The following is a 5766-nucleotide window of genomic DNA, read 5'->3' as shown; positions in this document are numbered from 1 at the left end:
CACACTTGTTTTTATATAATGTACAGTGGTATCTAGGGCATTAAAGTTATGCAAATATGGGGGGGGTTATGCTGAAATGACATAAGCAAGTAGGTGTGTTTTTGGGGTGCTTGATATTGGAAGAGACAGACCAGTTAACATCAATAACCATTAGATAAGCAATGGGGAGGGGTTTGGTGGAAAAGCTTCTCCCACACTGCTAGCAAGAATTCAGCTAGAGGAGTACAGTAAACAGACACTAGTGCAAGAATCAGTAGCATCAACAAATGAGTGGGGAGGGGGAGGATGGCTACTGATGCTGAAATGATAACTAAAGGCAGCTAAGAGAGGCAGTTCATTAATGCAGCTGTGCAGACAGACAATAAATTTACCATCTAGGGTATCTGTTCCACAGACAGCTTCCACCAGCTGCGGCTGAGCAATGTGTTGTTGAACAACTAGGCAAAAAGAAACAAAAATTTTTCAAACCATACACACTTGTTTTTATATAATATACAGTGGTATCTAGGACATTAAAGTTATGCAACTGTGGGGGGGGGGGTGTTATGCTGAAATGACATTAGCAAGTATGTGTATTTTTGGGGTGTATGATGTTGGAAGAGAAAAAACAGTTAACATCAACAACCATTAGATAAGCAAAGGGGAGTAGGTGAAGGAAAGTTTCTGTACTAGCAAGAAGGCAGCCATAGAATAAGAAGGAGTACAGATAATAGACTAGTTTGCTAACATCAGTATCCATTAGATAAACATTGGGGAGGGGAAGGGAGGGGTTCAGTTGATTTCAGCTAGAGGAGTACAGTAAAAAGACACAATGTAGTGCAAGAATCAGTAGCATCAAGAAATGAGCAGGGGGGAGGGTGGCTACTGATGTTGAAATGTTAGCTAAAAACAGCAGAGAGACAGTTCATCAATGCAGCCGGTAGAGTGCAGATTATGAAAAGCCAATACATTTACCTTGCAGATCTGTATCAATTTGACCCTGGATTCCTTCCACCACATCTGGGCCAATGACCTTCTTTAACTCTTCCTCAAATAATGAATATTGGAGGTGTAGGGCTGGACCCCCTCCAGTCCCTCTGGCATATTTTGCCTCTTGACCCATTTTCCTCTTCAACTGACATTATATATCGTTCAATCTCTTCTTGCAGTTGATGATGCCTCGCTTGTGGAAGGACACTGCATTCACCATCCTAGCAATGTTATCCCACAGCAGATTCTTCCTGGCCATGGCAGTTTTGCTGGCATCCTGGCCAAAGAGTTCGCGCCAGTGCTTAACAGCAGCATACACCAAGGCACAGTTTTCTTCATAGGAAAACTTTGTACTCCTGCTTCTTTTGGCTCCTCCTGATGCTCCCTCTCTTTCAGCATCCTGGTTGTCAGGGCTTGACATATCTCCAACTCTGTCACTCTCTCAATACTGTCTCTTCACTCCTACTGAGACTCCTATCAAAGATTCACTATATGCCAAGGCTACTTATAACCAATCAATCAGTGGGATGTCTTGTGTAAAATGACAGGTGTCTATTGGCTGTATATATTTGATTTCTGTAACTTTAAGATCCTATTGGCAGGGGGTTCGGTTTCATTGTGATTGGCTACATTAAACTGTGCATTTATATGATGCAATGAGATTGACTGGTATGATTTCTTATTCATATGATTCTATTGGCAGAAGGATTTGTGACTGGATAGATGAAGTATCAGTTTATGATGCATAAATGTTTGATTGGTGTTATACTCTGGTAATGTTGATGGATGTTATAAACATTAGTCAATAAAGTTTATGAGTTTTGAAGATGCATTTCTAGCCATAAATATGACCGTAAAAATTGCCATAATTAACACAATAAAATAAGACTAATTTTAAGACTATTTTATAGCATAAATATTCGCAAACGTAATTTTTCGCCAGAAAATTCGCAACTCGCTAAAATTACCGCTAACGTAAGCTGGTTCGTTAACGTAGTTACCGCAAGTGATCGCAATGACTTCTGAGCGCATCGCTGTTTAGTAAACTTAGTCGCTGCGAATATTCTGGCGGAAAAATATTCGCAGCGATAACATGCGGAAACTAATAGTCAGATTTACCGCACTTTAGTAAACGGACCCCTTAGACTTTTTGCATTCTCAGGGGTTTAATAAATCTCTAAAAATTTTAGTTTTTTTCCCACTAAAAAAATTGGATTTTATAGTAAAAAAAACTCAAATCTTTTGAGTTTTTAGCATTCAAACTTTTTTTTAAAAGCTCCCATAAACTCTAAATTTGATCCTTGATAAATATTCCCCTTAAAGTAGAAGTACAAAAAAAACTTCAACAGTTGTTTCAGATTCAAAAAGTCTTTCTTACCCTACTGGCCCTCTACATGGTAAACAGGTAAAATATAATAAGCTAAACTTGTTAGGTAAAAAAAGCTATTGTAAGAGCTTAACTCAACAAAATTACTAAATAATAGTTATCATACCTCCTCCAAATGGTGCCCATATAACTCTATGGATGGACCTCACCCAGTCTTCCATGTCATTTTGGGTGCTGGCCATAAGAAGGTAGGTCTCATGGTTTGCAGTCATCCGCTCATGGTCTCCCCCTATGGGCACACAACTAAAATTAGAATATGAACTCCCTTTAGAAATATAGCAATATAGTTACATCTCATTTTCATGGGTAATGTTTTTTACTATTTAATTCATGTCAGTAACAATGCATAGCACAATGCAATTTTAAGTCACTGCTGGGAACAGGATGAGGTAATTTAGCAAAAATAATCAGAATATAGAATTCCAGTCATATCACATTTTGCCTAAAATAGCACCATATTTAATGCATTTGTTTTAATAAGAAGTTGGATCAAAGTATTTTCTGAAATCTTCTGTAAAGCTGTTTGATTTTGGTATGATGTTTTTCTGACTGAATTCTTAGGTGGATTATGATAATGTTAAGAGGGGAGCTCTGGCTGCACCATCCAAAAGCATTATCAATCCAGTTAAGCAGTACCTAGAAGCCAAAGCAACTTATATGATACTGATACTAGTTGCCCCACTAGAAGTGCATCTCCCTCTATGTGGTGTATTGTGCCAACTGACAATGCCTTCAGTATTTTTCAGAACCCATGATTAGTTTAAACAGCCATCGGTGGCATTTCTTTTACTTTAAAAAAAAGTTATTACGCTTTTTGTTCGCTCTTCGGTTTGGAATATCAGCAGCTATCTGCTTGCTAGAGTCCATTTTATTATAACTACCAGGCTGTAATATTAGCGAGAAACTGAAAAGAACCTGAAAATAAGAAATAAAAATAATTACAATAACAATAACAACTAGATGGTGTCGTTTCTGAAGAAACCACAAGATGCTGGCTTTGAAACGCATGAGGTGTTGGGGCCAGTCGCCCCTGGTGCATAGAGAATACACAAAGTTGGTAGAATCTGGTTTAAAACGGTGAAAATTGAAGCAGATCAAATTGTACCATTAAAATCAATCAAAAAACCTGATTGGCTATTTTTGGCTCCACCCACTTTTAAAATTTGAATCCCAGTCCCCCCCTGTGACCGACTGTGCCAAGTTTGATGTCCCTGCCATTAACTGTGAAAGAATGGCAGCAATTTATATATTGACATTGATTAGCAATAGGTAACATTTGATTGGCTGTTTTAAGCTCCACCCAGTTTTCCGAATTTTAACCCCAGTCACCCAGTCATGGTCTGTACCAAGTTTGGGGCCTCTGGCTTTAAAACTGTGAGAATGGCAGTATTTGAAACTTTTACATTGAAGTCAATAGGTAAAATCTGATTGGCTGTTATTGGCTCCGCCCACTTTTCCTAAATTTTGACACAGTCACCCAGTGAGTAATTGTGCTGAGTTTGGGACACTTGGCATTGACGCCGTAATAATAGCAGCAATTTGGCGTTTTTCATTAAGGTCAATGGCTGAAATCCGATTGGCTGTTGGTGCCCCGCAACCTTTTTTATCCTAATTCTGAACCAGAGTCACCAAGTGACTAACACTTTAAGGTTTCGGAATCATGACATTTAACATGTGAAAATGGCAGCAATTTTATGTTTTTCTATTGAAAATCAATGAATGACATTTGATTGGTTGTTGGTGGCTCCACCCACTTTTCCTAACTTTGAAGTGCAAACACCCAGTGAGCACATTTGTGATATTCGAGGTCCATGACATCAATAACGTGCAAATGGCAGCAATTTTAATTTTTCCCATTTAAATCATCAAAGAAATCTGATTGGTTGTTTTTGGCTCCACCCACTTTTCCAGATTTTGATCCCGGTCCTCCAGTGACCAACTGTGCCAAGTTTGAGGACCCTCCCATGAACAATCTAAGAGCGGTGACAGTTTTAATTTTTCCCATTGAAACAAATGGCTAATATTTGATTGGCTGTGGTAGACTCCGCCCACTTTTCAAAATTTTAACCCCAGTGACCCATGGTGCCAAGTTTTGGGTCTCTGGCTTTAACACTGTGGGAATGACAGTTTTTGACATTTTCTCATTGAAGTTAATAGGGAAAATCTGATTGGGTGTTTGTTGCTCCACCCACTTTTTGGAGTCCCCAAAATGTGACAGAACTTTTCAGGTTGACCCCATGACTAAGTGACCCAAGTTTGGTGAATGTAACTTTAATGCTGTACGAGTGGCAAAAGTTTCAAATTTTCCAATGAAAGTCTATGGGAAAAAATGGGGTCTTTGGGGGGCCGCCACAGGGCCACAGAGGGTGGGATTGCTTAACAGAGCACAAGCAACCTATTCGGGTATGAGCCCAACAAGTGTGCAAAGTTTCATAATTGTACTCCTAAAACTCTGGGAGGAGTAGCGTTTAGAAAATTGGTAAAATTTCATTGGCTGTTGGTAGCGCCGCCCACTTTGGGGTTCCCCCCCAAAATACATATTTTTATTCGGGGTGGCACCAACAATATGCGGTCCGAGTTTGGGGAGTGTAGCTTCAAAACTGTACGAGCGGCAGCGATTTGAAAATTTTCCCTGTCAAAGTCAATACGAAAAACGGCGTCTTTGGTGGTCCGCCGCACGGGCGCAGTGGGTGGGATCGCTTATTAAAGCACAAGCAACGTACTTTGCTATAAGGCGAATAGGTGTGGAAAGTTTGGCGCTTGTACCCCAAAAACTGTAGGAGGAGTAGCGTTTAGAAAACCGGGGGGCGCTAATAATAATAATAACTAGATGGTGTCGTTTCTGAAGAAACCACAAGATGTTGGCTTTGAAACGCAAGAGGTGTTGGGGCCAGTCGCCCCTGGTGCATAGAGAGTACACAAAGTTGTTAGAATCTGGTTTAAAACGGTGAAAATTGAAGCAGATCAAATTGTACCATTAAAATCAATCAAAAAACCTGATTGGCTGTTTTTGGCTCCACCCACTTTTAAAAATTGAATCCCAGTCCCCCTGTGACCGACTTTGCCAAGTTTGATGTCCCTGCCATTAACTGTGAAAGAATGGCAGCAACTTATATATTGACATTGATTAGCAATAGGTAACATTTGATTGGCTGTTTTAAGCTCCACCCAGTTTTCCGAATTTTAACCCCAGTCACCCAGTCATGGTCTGTACCAAGTTTGGGGCCTCTGGCTTTAAAACTGTGAGAATGGTAGTATTTGAAACTTTTACATTGAAGTCAATAGGTAAAATCTAATTGGCTGTTATTGGCTCCGCCCACTTTTCCTAAATTTTGACCACAGTCACCCAGTGAGTAATTGTGCTGAGTTTGGGACACTTGGCATGGACGCCATAATAATAGCAGCAATTT

Source organism: Xenopus laevis, chromosome 1S, assembly GCF_017654675.1.
Source record: "Xenopus laevis strain J_2021 chromosome 1S, Xenopus_laevis_v10.1, whole genome shotgun sequence".
In the NCBI taxonomy this organism is placed as follows: Eukaryota; Metazoa; Chordata; class Amphibia; order Anura; family Pipidae; genus Xenopus; species Xenopus laevis.
This window is presented reverse-complemented; position numbering follows the sequence as displayed.